The sequence below is a fragment of the Ranitomeya imitator genome, chromosome 5, assembly GCF_032444005.1.
Source record: "Ranitomeya imitator isolate aRanImi1 chromosome 5, aRanImi1.pri, whole genome shotgun sequence".
Taxonomy (NCBI): Eukaryota; Metazoa; Chordata; class Amphibia; order Anura; family Dendrobatidae; genus Ranitomeya; species Ranitomeya imitator.
This window is the reverse complement of record NC_091286.1, coordinates 85,630,641-85,645,276: the sequence shown is the minus strand read 5'-3', so window position 1 is coordinate 85,645,276 and position 14,636 is coordinate 85,630,641.

Here is a 14,636-nt window from a genome sequence, read left to right as displayed (position 1 = left end):
ACATGTCCCCCTGCTTAAACCAGAACACGTCCAGGCCCATCTGAAGTTTGCTAAAAAGCATTTGCATTATCCAGAAGAGTATTTGAAGAATGTCACATGGTCTGATGAAACCAAAGTAGAACTGTTTGGTAGAAACAAAACTAATCGTGTTTGGACAGAATGCTGAGTTGCATCAAAAGAACACCATACCTACTGTGAAGCATGGTGGTGGAAACATCATGCTATGGGGCTGTTTCTCTGCAAAGGGACCAGGATGACTGATCCAGGTACATGAAGGAATGAATGGGGTCATGTATTGTGAGATTTTGAGTGCAAACCTCCTACCATCAGCAAGGGCATTAATGATGAAACGTGGATGGGTCTTTCAACATGATAATGATCCCATGCACACCACCAGGACAACAAAGGAGTGGCTTCATAAGGAGCATATGAAGGTCCTGGAGTGGCCTAGCCAGTCTCCAGTTCTCAACCCCATAGAAAACCTTTGGGCTGAGTTGAAAGTCTGTGTTGCACAGCAACAGGCAGAACATATCACTGTTCTAGAGGAGATCTGCATGAAGGAATGGGCCAACATACCACCAACAGTGTATTCCAACCTTGTAAAGACTTACAGAAAACGTTTGACCTCTGTCATTACCAACAAACTATATACAGTCAATACGGAAAGTATTCATACCCCTTTAAATTTTTCACTCTTTGTTTCATTGTAGTTATTTGGTAAATTCGAAAAGTTAATTTTTTCTCTTGAATGTACATTCTGCACCCCATCTTGACTGAAGAAACAGAAATGTAGACATTTTTGCAAAGTTAATAAAAAAGAAAAACTGAAATATGACATGGTCATAAGTATTCAGACCCTTTGCTCAGACACTCATATTTAAGTCACATGCTGTCCATTTTCTTGCGATCCTACTTGAGATGGTCCTACTCCATCATTGGAGTCTGGCTGTGTTTAATTAAACTGATAGGACTTGATTTGGAAAGGCAAACACCTGTCTATATAAGATCTCACAGCTCAGAGTGCATGTCAGACCAAATGAGGATCATGAGGTCAAAGGAACTGGCGAAGGAGCTCAGAGACAGAATTGTGGTAAGGCACAGATCTGGCCAAGGTTAAAACAGAATTTCTGCAGTACTCAATGTTCCTAAGAGCATACTGGTCGCCATAATCCTTTAATGGAAGAAGTTTGGGACCACCAGAAGTCTTCCTAGACCTGGCCGTCCAGTCAAACTGAGCAATCATGGGAGAAGAGCCTTTGTGAGAGAGGTAAAGAAGAACCCCAAGATCATTGTAGCTGAGCTCCAGAGATGTAGTAGTGAGATGGGAGAAAGTTCCACAAAATCATCTATCACTGCAGCCCTCCACCAGTCAGGTCTTTATGGCAGAGTGGCCCGTGGGAAGCCTCTCCTGAGTGCAAGACATATGAAAGCCCACATAGAGTTTGCTAAAAAACACATGGACTCCCAGACTAATAGAGATATGATTCTCTGGTCTGATAAGATGAAGATATACCTTTGTATTGATAATTTTAAGCGGTATGTGTGATGAAAACCAGGCACTGATCATCACCTGCCTAATCCAATCCCAACTGTGAGACATGGTGGTGGCAGCATCATGCTATTGGGGTGTTTTTCAGCTACAGGGACAGGATGACTGGTTGTAACTGAAGGAAACATGAATGCAGCCAAGTACAGAGATATCCTGGATGAAAACCTTTTCCAGAGTACTCTGGACCTCAGACTTGGCCGAAGGTTCACCTTCCAAGAAGACAATGGCCCTAAGCACACAGCTAAAATAACAAAGGAGTGGCTTCAGAACAACTCTGTGACCATTCTTGACTGGCCCAGCCAGAGCCCTGACCTAAACTCAATTGAGCATTTCTGGAGAGACCAAAAAATGGCTGTCCACCAAAGTTCACCATCCAACCTGATGGAACTGGAGAGGATCTGTAAGAAGAATGGCAGAGGATTCCCAAATCCAGGTGTGAAAAACTTGTTGCATCATTCCCAAGAAGACTCATGGCTGTACTAGCTCAAAAGGATGCTTCTACTCAATACTGAGCAAAGGGTCTGAATGCTTATGACCATGTGATATTTCAGTTTTTCTTTTTTAATAAATTTGCAAAAATTACTACATTTTTGGGTTTTTTTCAAGATGGGGTGCAGAGTGTAGATTAATGAGAAAAAAAATGAACTTTTTAGAATTTACCAAATGGCTGCAATGAAACAAAGAGTGAAAATTTTAAAGGGACCTGAAAACTTTCCATACCCACTGTATAACGAAATTTTGAGATGAACTTTTGTTAATGACCAAATACTTATTTTCCACCATAATTTGCAAAATAAATCTTGCCAAATCAGACAAGGTGATTTTCTGGATTTGTTTTTTCATTTTGACTTTCATAGTTGTGGTCTACCTATGATGTCAATTGTGGGCCTCTCTCATCTTTTTAAGTGGGAGAACTTGCACAATTGGTGGCTGACTAAATACTTTTTTTTACCCTCTGTATACAATTGTTTTAGAGGATTGTTTCACATGTTACATTTATATTCAATTATATGTATATATTATATGTATATAATATCTAGTATATGGTAGTATAAAACTATACATGTGGATACATATTGGGACCAAAGATAGCAATATGACAACAAAAGGATTTTTTTAAATACAATATGTACATCAATTTTTATCATAGTAATATTTACCATATATGAATATGTGCTGTAAAGTTGGTAATTATTAGGTCACTACTGACTAATAATAGCTAATCACAACACAGCATTATATGACCTATCCATATATAGAATGTGATGCCTTTATATGTGACTAGTGGGCATTTTCATATACAGTGGATGTAGGGACCACAGGTTCGCAGTATCAAAATCATTCAGCATGTATACAGCCTCCATGTAAGGAGCCATTGCTTTATGATGTCCAGCCACAAGACTATGGAATGAGCGGTGTGGCATGGAGGCAATGAGCCTGTGGAACTGCTGAGATGTTATGGAAGCCCAGGTTGCTTTGCTAGCAGCCTTCAGCTCGTCTGTATTGTTGGGTCTGGTGTCTTTCATCTTCCTCCTGACAATACCCCAGAGATTCTCTATGGGGTTAAAGTCAGTTGAGTTTGCTGGCCAATCAAGCACAGTGATACTGTCGTTTTTAAATCAGGTATTGGTACTTTTGGCAGTTTGGACAGGTGCCAAGAATGAAATTTCCATCTCCAAAAAGCTTGTCAACAGAGGGAAGCATGACGTGCTCTAAAATTTCGTGGTAGAATGCTTGCACTGACTTTCGTCTTAATAAAACATAGTGTACCTACACCATCAGATGACATAGCTCCCCAAACCATCAATGATTTTGGAAACTTCACACTAGACCTCAAGCAGCTTGGATTGTCTGTCTCAACACCCTTCCCCAGACTCTGGGACCTTGATTTCCAAGGTCTAGTGTGAAGTATCCACAATCAATGATGGCTTTGGGAGCCATGTCGACTGCTGGTGTAGGTAAAATGTGTTTTATCAAGACCAAAGTCAGCGCAGCCATCTACCAAGAAATTTAAGAGCATTTCATGCTTCCCTCTGCCGACAAGCTTTTAGGAGATGGAAATTTCATTCTCCAGCATTACTTGGCACCTGTCCACACTGCCAAAAATACCAATTCCTGGCTTAAAACAACAGTATCACTGTGCTTGATTGGCCAGAAAACTTGTCTGACCCTAACTCCATAGAGAATCTATGAGGTATTGTCAAGAGGAAGATGAGACACCAGACCCAACAATGCAGATGAGCTGAAGGCTGCTCTCAAAGCAACCTGGGCTTCCATAACACCTCAGCAGTGCCACAGGCTAATCGACTCCATACCACGCCGCATAGATGCAGTAATTGATGCAAAAGCAGCCCCGACCAAGTATTGAGTGCATTTACTGAACATACATTTCAGTTGACCAACATTTCAGATTTTAAAATCATTTTTTCAAGCTGGTGTTATATTCTAGTATTCTAATTTACTGAAATAATGAATTTTGGGTTTTTATTGGCTGTAAGCCATAATCATCAACATTAACAGAAATAAACACTTGAATTAGATCACTGTTTGTAATGACTCTAAATAACATATGAGTTTCACTTTTTGTATTGAGGAACTGAAATAAATTAACTTTTTGATGATATTCTAATTTGGTGAGATGCACCTATACATTACAAAATTGCTTATTTTCATGTGTACTATTAATTTATGAATTACAAATTTAAAAAAACTGTTATTTTAAGCTTTTGGCCTAATTACCTGAAATCATTTTAAAGGACCATCTACCTACCTACCACTAAGCTTATTTTTGATGTCAATGTGCAGCATGGCTGCTGGGTCATCAGCAGCCCTTTCTATTAATCTGTTATTTTGATCCACGATGTGTCAAACTCAAGTGATAGGAAGGCAGCACACACCGTTTGATGATCCTTAGCTGCAATACAACCTGCATCTCACTGAAATCTTTAATGTCCAAACCATGAAATACAGAGACTGTTGCTCAAACTGTCACTCTCCATCCTTTAGTGCCAATAAATATCGCTGCTGAATGAAGAGCCTGTATTGGAAAATCGTAATGTTGCAGCTGAAGAACTGACAATAGACACTCCATCAGTACAATATTAGCCATTACTAATGCAAATTTAATTCTGTTGAACATGAAGCCTGTGAAGAAGATAATTGTTCAATATAGAAAACTCTTGAAGGCGTATCTGACAAACGTTAGCAGGATCCACCTGTCTGCTAAGATCCCTGATATTTGTTTCATAGTGAATAAAGGGATTATAAGTAAAAAAAAAACCACTACCAGAGCCTTTTTTGTTACAAGTTTTCAGGAGGGTCCAATACTGTGCAGAAAAAATTGAGAAATTCATTAAAGAAATTGCATGAATGGAATACCAAGAATTTTTGTTTGATATGTTATAACAATATTTCTTATTTGTGCTCTGCCCTGTGTAGTGACCCAATCCTGTTCAGAGTCCTCCCAGGACAAGTAACAACAGTAGTTGCCTCCAAAAACATCTGATTTACAAGCAAAAGTATGGTGAATCTGAGACCGAAACAAAATTGCAAGTCATTGAAACCCCCCATTTTTTATTACAATTTTTATTTTATCAATGAGTGTGGGGGAATCATAAATTGTGGGAAGCTTTGGGGGTCATCAACTGTATGTGGGGATTGTTCAACTGTGTGTGGGGCTGTGGGTGGCCACTATACTATGTGGAGGCCTTTATGCTGTTTGAAGAACTTTGTGGGGTTATTAACCTGTATGGGAAGCATTACACTGCTTTCTGGTATTGTGGAAGGTTGTTGTACTGTGTGCAGGACTGTGTGGGACCATTATACTGTGTGGAGGGCTGTGTGGGGGCTATTATGCTGTGTAAAGGGCTGTGTGTAAGCCATATTACGGTGCTGTGTCACTTTGCAGGACATCATAATCTGTTGTTGGACTTCAGCAACTGTAATACTGTGCTGTGGGACTGTGAGGGCCATCATTTTGCATTGGGGGACTACATGGATTATTATACAATGTTGTGGGACTGTAGAGGCAGTCATACTATGTTATCTATGTTCTCCCCTGCTTTTCAGTCTCAGAAGCCAACAAACAAACACTTTCTCAGAATAGCTTTTGCTTCAGCATTAATGTTCAGTTGAAAAAATAGCCGTTAAATTGCCCTCTTTGTTTGTAGTGCACAAAGATGTGAAAAAATAAGAAAATTATTACAATTGCAAACAGTTTGAAAAATTACAGCAATGGTGTATATTATAGATCAATCAATTTACAGTTACACAAACCCTGTAGGTTGTGCACCTCCCTATTACTTGAATGTATGTATTATTCCCAAACTGAGACTCACACTCCCATCTGTTATGTTCTTCAGCTACAGAAGTACACCAAATGGGTTAGGGCTTTTCTATCCCTATCTATGATAATGAACTGTGCACTCTGACCGCATAGCCCTAGGCTGTGAAACCATAAAACGACATCTGTATTCCCTACTTCATCTTTTATAGTGGCTGTGGTAGTCCCCAGTGATTGGATGCAGCAGACCAAGTGATGTAATGGCTTCAAAGCATTCTGTGAAATCCTGCATGGCAGCATCCAATGTTATATGAGACCACCCCTTGCTTATGCAGTGTTAGTCAGTTTGTGAAGTGGCAGCCTATATTTTTTTTAGAAATCTGTGTAAATGGAATCACAAATTATTATAATCCACTGGGGATTGTGAATTTCATAAAATTTAACTCACAGTCGATTTCCAGCAGATTGATTTGATCTAGGGTTGAGTGAAACGGATCGGACAAATTCAAAAATCGCCGACTTTCGGCAAAGTCGGGTTTCATGAAACCCAACCCGATCCTAGTGTGGGATCGGCCATGAGTTGGCAATCTTCGCGCCAAAGTCGAGTTTCGTATGACGCGTTCAGCGCCATTTTTCAGTCAATGAAGGAGGATGCAGAGTGTGGGCAGCGTGATGACATAGGTCTCGGTCCCCACCATCTTAGAGAAGGGCATGATAGTGATTGGCTTGCTTTCTGCGGCGTCACAGGGGCTATAAAGGGGCATGCACGCTGACCGCCATCTTACTTCTGCCGATCGTAGCATAGGGAGAGGTTGCCGCAGCATCATCAGAAGAAGGGATATAGTTAGGGAGGGAAGACTAAGCCCCGAAACTGCTTGTGCTGTATCGATTTCCGCTGTCCAACACGACCATTTGTTTGCAGGGACAGTGGAGGCTATATTTTTGTGCATCAGCTCTGTAGCTTATTAGGCTGCCTTATAAGGCTCCCTGATAGCTGCATTGCTGTTTGCACGCCGCTGTGCAAACCAACTGTTTTTTTTCAAGGTAAAAATCCTATTGCTCCTTTCTGCACAGTTATCTTGTTTATTTGTCCACACTTTTGTGTGCAGCAGTCCTTTTTATTGCTGCCATACTTGTCCTGAGATCATTGTAGGGAGATTGAAATTGTACTACAGTCCTTGTATTTTTTCATAAATCTTCCAGCCACTTTCTGCCACTTACATTGTGTTGTTTTATGCACAGGGCCTGAGGTTTGGTTTAGTCTCCCCCCAAAAAAACTGAGATTCAAATTATCACAAAGTGGATATATTTCAGTCCTGTTAGTTTGTGGTATATCAGCCAGCCACTTTCTGCCACTTACATTGTGTTGTTATATACACTGAGCCTAAGTTGTGGTTCAGTCTCCCAAAAAAAAGGGGAGATTCAAATTCTCGCAAAGTGCATATACTTCTGTCCTGTTAGTTTGTCGTATATCAGCCAGCCACTTTCTGCCACTTAGATTGCGTTATACACTGGGCCTAAGTTGTGGTTCAGTCTCCCAAAAAAAAGGGGAGATTCAAATTCTCACAAAGTGGATATACTTCTGTCCTGTTAGTTTGTCGTATATCAGCCAGCCACTTTCAGCCACTTACATTGTGTTGTTTTTCTCACAGGGACTGAATTTTTTGTTCAGTCTCCCAAAAATAAAGGGAGATTTAAATCTCAACATGTTTATACACACATTCTACCTTGTTTTACAGTACCACGTAACGGTTGTTATTTTGGTTAGATTTTCCAAAAAATGAGGAAGTCAGGTGGAAGAGGCTGTGGGCGGTGGTTGCGAGCTGGTACTGATGGTGGTGGTGGTGCATCTGGTGGTAGTGGCAAAAGCACAATAGCACCTAAGGCTGGAGGTGTTGAGCCAGCGTCATCATCTGGCTACACAAGGCCTTGAAGGCTCCCTTAACTGGGAGTAGTAGCTTTTAAAGCTGGAGCAGCAGGAAAAAGTTTTGGCTTTCTTTGCTGACTCAGCCTCTAGCTCTTTCGCCTCCTCTTCAGAAAGTTCCAAATATAAAAGCAGTGAGTCGTCAGTGGATGCTCCCAGTCAGGAACAAGATGTTTCCTTGTCTCCTTCACCCAAAACAAAAGTGAAGGATGCGTCAGGCGACACTACAGGTTACTCCATGGAGCTCTTTACACATACCATGCCTGGGTTAGAACAGGAAATTGTTAACTGCCCATTACAAGATAAATCGGACATGGAGTGCACTGATGCACAACCATAGCTAGATTCTAATGCTGTTCCATTGACTTAGATCACTCATTGCCCTCGCAGTGTACTGAGCCAGAATCTGACCCTGATGAGACTATGGTGCCCCGTCCCGAACGCTATAGCACCTTACACGGTGACACAGAGGAAGGTGCACATAACATTGAAGAGGAGGTGATAGATGACCTAGTTGTTGACCCAGATTGGCAGCCATTGGGGAAGAGGGTGCCACTGCCAGTAGCTCAGAAGCGGAGGAGGATGATCCACAGCAGCCATCTACATCGCAACAGCTGTCATCTGGAAGGCACATATCAGGCCAAAAACGTTTGTAAAAAAAAAAAACAGTTTTAGGACAGCGTGGACATCCGGTGCAACTAGCACAATGTGCAATGCCTGAAAAGGTATTCCAAAGTAGGAAGAGTGCAGTGTGACAATTTTTTAACCAAGATCCGAATGATCAGTCAAAAGTTATCAGTAATAAATGCTCAAAGACCTTTAGCGGAGGGAAGAATCTTCAAAATTTAAATACAACGTGCATGCTTAGACATTTAACCAGCATGCACTTGCAAGCCTAGACTAACTACCAAACGTCTTGTACCATTGATGCACCTGCTCAGAATGAAGGTAGTCAGCAATGCTACATTGCGTTCTTCACTGTAAGCCCACCAGTTAGGACACCACCAGCAGCAAATGTGGAGGTATCGTCGCAAGGCCAAAGCAGTCAGGGAATCACAAGGTTCTTGGTAGGAAACACTTTATGTAGGCCAACATTGAGAATACCATCACCAACCCTCTCTCAACCCGCCATGTCCACCACCACCACCACTGCTAGTTCCACCATATGCACCTCTTCAGTCCAGCTCAACCTACAAGAGACTCTCGTTAGGAAAAGAAAGTACTCATCCTCTCATCCGTATACACAGGGTTTGAACGCCCACATTGCTAGACTAATCTTGTTAGAGATGATGCCCTACCGATTGGTTGAAAGCAAAGCTTTCAAAGCCCTGATGGCCTACGCAGTACCACGCTATGACCTACCCAGTCGATACTTCTTTGCGAGAAAAGCCATCCCAGCCCTCCACCAGCATGTCAAAGACCACATTGTCCATGCACTGAGGCAATCAGTCAGTAGAAAGGTGTACCTCACAACAGATGCATGGACCAGTAGGCATGGCCAGGGACATTACGTGTCCATCACGGTACACTGGGTTAATGTTGTGGATGCAGGGTCCACAGGGGACAGCCATAGTGGGACAGTTCTGCCTAGCCCACGGTCTAGGAAACAGTTGGCTGTAGGCGTTCGCCACCCCTCCTCCTCTTCCTCCTCCTCCAGAAGCGAAAGCTCATCCACAGAGCGCAGTCTCACGACCACTCCATCCACAGCTGCCAGTGTTGCACACGAGGTGTCCCATTATCGAACAGCTAGTGGTAAGCGTCAGCAAGCTGTGTTAGAAATGAAGTGTTTGGGCGACAACAGACACACCGCGGAAGTACTGGCCGAGTACTTGCAGCAAGAAACTCAGTCATGGCTGGGCAGTGTACATCTTGAGGCAGGCAAGGTAGTCAGTGATAACAGAAGGAATTTTATGGCTGCCATAGCCCTTTCAGAACTTAAACACATACCTTGCCTTGCTCACACCTTGAACCTGGTGGTGCAGTGCTTCCTCAAAAATTATCTGGAGGAGTTACCAGCCCTGCTCCTGAAGGTGTGAAGACTTTGCTCGCACATCCGTACACTCCAGCCGTATGCTGAACCATCAGCAATCGCTGAATCTTCCCCAGCACCGCCTAATAATCGACGTTGCAACAAGGTGGAACTCCACACTGCACATGGTTCAGAGGCTGTGCGAACAGAGGCATGCTGTAATTAATTTGTGGGAGGATACACATACACGGGCAGTTGGATGGCAGACATGGAGTTGTCTGTTGTGTAGTGGTCGAAGCGCCAAGACCTCTGTCAAGTCCTTCAGTGTTTTGAGGAATGAACACGGCTGGTAAGTGCAGACGACACAATCATAAGCATGAGCATCCCACTAATGCGTCTGCTGATGCAAAGTTTGACGCACATTAAGGAGCTGGCGTCTGCAGCCGAGGAGGAGGGAAGCCTTGATGACAGACAGCCATTGTCTGCTCAGGGAACTCTCTCGGATGAGGTGGAGGAGGAGGATGATGGGGATGAATATTTATGGGAGGAGGATGCTTCACAGGGGGCAATAGAAACTGGTGGCGTTGCAAGGTCAGGTACAGGGTTTTTGCGGGACACAAGTGATGTTGATTTGCAAGAAAGTGCTCCTCAACCCAGCACAAGCAGTGAATTGACACCTGGAACATTGGCCCACATGGCTGAGTATGCCTTGCGTATCCTAAAAAGGGACCTCCGCATTATCAAAATGATGACCGATGACGATTACTGGTTGGCCTGCCTCCTGGATCCACGATATAAAGGAAAATTACAAAATATCTTGCCACATGAGAACCTTGAGCAAATATTGGCTACCAAACAAGGAATTCTTGTTGACCGTTTGGTTCAGGCATTCCCAGCACACAGCGGCGGTGATAGTTCTCACACGAGCCGTAGGGGGCAACATGGCAGAGGTGTTAGAGGTGCACAAATCCGAAGTGGCGTTGGACAGAGGGGTTTTATGACCAGGTTGTGGAGTGATTTCGCAATGACCGCTGACACGACAGGTACTGCTGCATTGATTCAAAGTGACCGGAGACAGCGTTTGTCCAGTATGGTTCCGAACTACTTTTCCTCCCTTATCGATGTTCTCCCTCACAGGTCATTCCCCTTTGATTACTGGGCTTCTAAAATAGACACATGGCCTGAATTGGCAGAATATGCATTACAGGAGCTTGCTTGTCCTGCTTCTAGTGTGCCATCAGAAAGAGTCTTCACTGCTGCTGGTTCAATACTGACCGAAAAAAGGACATGTCTGGCTACCCAGAATGTTGATGATCTAATCTTCATTAAAATGAACCAATCATGGATTTCAAATTATTTTGCCCCACTTTCTCGTGCTGACACATAGCTTGCCTGAAAAATGTCTTGCTTTTGGCCTCCTCTTACTGACTTCTCCAATTCCACCATTTGCAGCTGCTGAATGTCCACCACAGGCCATTTTTATACCTCCCTAAATGGGCTGACTCCCCCCACAGGGTTGTGGTAACCACCTGACGCAAGCACCCATGCGAGTGCCGTTTGCCTGGACAGGTGGGTGCACCCACTCTTGGGCGACGGCACTGGCACAGGGCCCCTCATAGTACAATGAAGTGTCTCTGACGGTGGTGGTGCACAACCAACGTCAGACACACCACTGTAATATGAGGGGCCCTGTGCCAGTACCGCCGCCCACGAGAGAGTGTTCCCCCCAGCTCGAACAGTGCTCTACCACTTGCAATACTTACTAGAGTTGAGCGACCTTGACCTTTTTAGAGTCGAGCCGGGTTTCGCGAAACCCGAATATCTCAAAAGTCGGGTCGAGTGAAATCGGCCGATTATGACGTAAAGTCGGGATCGACCGAAACACGAAACCCAATGCAAGTCAATGGGGCAGCATAGTCGGCAGTGAGTGGGGGCCAGGAAAACACCTAGAGTGCCCATTTTAATGTCAAAACCATCCATTCTTCTTAATGAAGCTTGTCAAGCGTAATTTACCTTATAATAATTGGAAGGCATTTGAAATTGGGGGTCATTTGGCTAAAGTTGTGTGGGGTAGGGCTGGTTCAAGTAATTAGTGGGCCCAGGAAATCTGGACCACGTCACGGCAGTGGAGCAGGGAGAGGTAAGTATTTCAACTTTGCAAGTGCTGTGATCCTGAGCAAGCAGGGGGGGCCCACTTGTTGGCATTGGCACTGACACAGGGCCCCTCAAAGTACAGCGGTGTGTTTGCATGGCGGGGGCGCCTCCCACCGGCAGCAACACTTTTGCGTACTATGAGAGGCCCTGTGCCAGTGACGTCGCCAACTAGTATTCCTCCCCCCACCTGATGAAGGAACCTGCACTTTCATCTGCACCTTCCTCTTTGTCCCCGTGTAAGGTGGTATGGTATGCGGGAAGAGCAACCTGACTTTCAGCAGGGTCACAATGTTGTTGTGTAGCATGCACGGGGAATGTTGCGTTATGGGTCAATGTACCAGCAGACTCATCTATCACTGGCTGGGCAATGGGCACGATGAAGTGGAAACACAGATATAGGCCCAAAGAATAAAGTGGGCTAAATGCAGTTCAAAATTGGTAACACAGGAATAACCAGGGGGCATTGCAGTGGAGGACAACTGGAATGAGAGGCTGACACAGAGAGTAGGGCCAAATCAGTAAGTAGTCGAAATGCAGTTCAAAATTGGCAACCGTAGTAAACAGGCGGCACAGCTTTGTTCAGTGGAGGAGAACAGCAAGGAGTGGCAGACACCGATAGTAGGCCCCAACCCAACTAGTAGGCCAAATGCAGTCTAACATTAACAACTACTTAACGAGAGCCTGAAAATGGAATTTCAGGACAGGAAACCAGGAGAACAGCAAGGAGTGGCAGACACCGATAGTAGGCCCCAAACCAACTAGTACGCCAAATGCAGTTGTTCCATTTAACCACAATTTAATGAGAGCCTGAAGATAGAAGCTCAGGAAAGGCAACCTGGGGAACACCTTGGAGTGTAACACACCATCTCTCTCCACCCCATACCCATTTTGTAGGCCTAATGCAGTGTACTTTTCTACAACTACTAAACGAGAGTCGGAAGACCGAAGCAATGGCAAGGAAACCTGGGGAACACCTTGGAGTGTAACACACCATCTCTCTCCACCCCATACCCAATTTGTAGGCCTAATGCAGTGTAGTTTCCAAGAACTACTAAACGAGAGCCGGAAGATCGAAGCTCAGGAAAGACAACCTGGGGAACACCTTGGAGTGTAACACACCCTCTCTCTACACCCCATACCCAATTTGAAGGCCTAATGCAGTGTAGTTTCCAAGAACTACTAAACGAGAGCCGGAAGATCGAAGCTCAGGAAAGGCAACCTGGGGAACACCTTGGAGTGTAACACACCCTCTCGCTACACCCCATACCCAATTTGAAGGCCTAATGCAGCGTAGTTTCCAACAACTACTAAACGAGAGCCGGAAGATCGAAGCTCAGGAAAGGCAACCTGGGGAACATCTTGGAGTGTAACAAACCCTCTCTCTACACCCCATACCCAATTTGTAGGCCTAATGCAGCGTAGTTTCCGACAACTACTAAACGAGAGCATGAAGATCGAAGCTCAGGAAAGGCAACCTGGGGAACACCTTGGAGTGTAACACACCCTCTCTCTACACCCCATACCCAATTTGAAGGCCTAATGCAGTGTAGTTTCCAAGAACTACTAAACGAGAGCCGGAAGATCGAAGCTCAGGAAAGGCAACCTGGGGAACACCTTGGAGTGTAACACACCCTCTCGCTACACCCCATACCCAATTTGAAGGCCTAATGCAGCGTAGTTTCCAACAACTACTAAACGAGAGCCGGAAGATCGAAGCTCAGGAATGGCAACCTGGGGAACACCTTGGAGTGTAACACACCCTCTCTCTACACCCCATACCCAATTTGAAGGCCTAATGCAGTGTAGTTTCCAAGAACTACTAAACGAGAGCCGGAAGATCGAAGCTCAGGAAAGGCAACCTGGGGAACACCTTGGAGTGTAACACACCCTCTCGCTACACCCCATACCCAATTTGAAGGCCTAATGCAGCGTAGTTTCCAACAACTACTAAACGAGAGCAGGAAGATCGAAGCTCAGGAAAGGCAACCTGGGGAACACCTTGGAGTGTAACAAACCCTCTCTCTACACCCCATACCCAATTTGTAGGCCTAATGCAGCGTAGTTTCCGACAACTACTAAACGAGAGCATGAAGATCGAAGCTCAGGAAAGGCAACCTGGGGAACACCTTGGAGTGTAACACACCCTCTCTCTACACCCCATACCCAATTTGAAGGCCTAATGCAGTGTAGTTTCCAAGAACTACTAAACGAGAGCTGGAAGATCGAAGCTCAGGAAAGGCAACCTGGGGAACACCTTGGAGTGGAACACACCATCTCTCTACACCCCATACCCAATTTGAAGGCCTAATGCAGCGTAGTTTCCAACAACTACTAAACGAGAGCCGGAAGATCGAAGCTCAGGAAAGGCAACCTGGGGAACACCTTGGAGTGTAACACAACGTCTCTCTACACCACGGAAGGGCTGATTCTTAGGAAGGAAGGCTGTTGGAAATAAGCATTGCGCGTCCGAGGGTGATTATATTCTTATTAGGTATATACTCACCCTCGGACGTGCCCTGCTTCTTTATTTGGAATGAATGTTTATTTGCAATGTGGTGTTGACTTTCTCTATTATTTTGGTAATTAATGATTTTATTATTTTCATTGTTTTGCATCTTCTTGGCAATAATATGAAGAAGACGCGACAGGACAACACTCGGTGGATGCCATATGTGTGTTTTCAATTTAAAAAACCTTTCAGTTAACTACTTGCAGGAGAAAGTAATTGTAGCTGGTGGCCATTTTTAGTACTGTACCA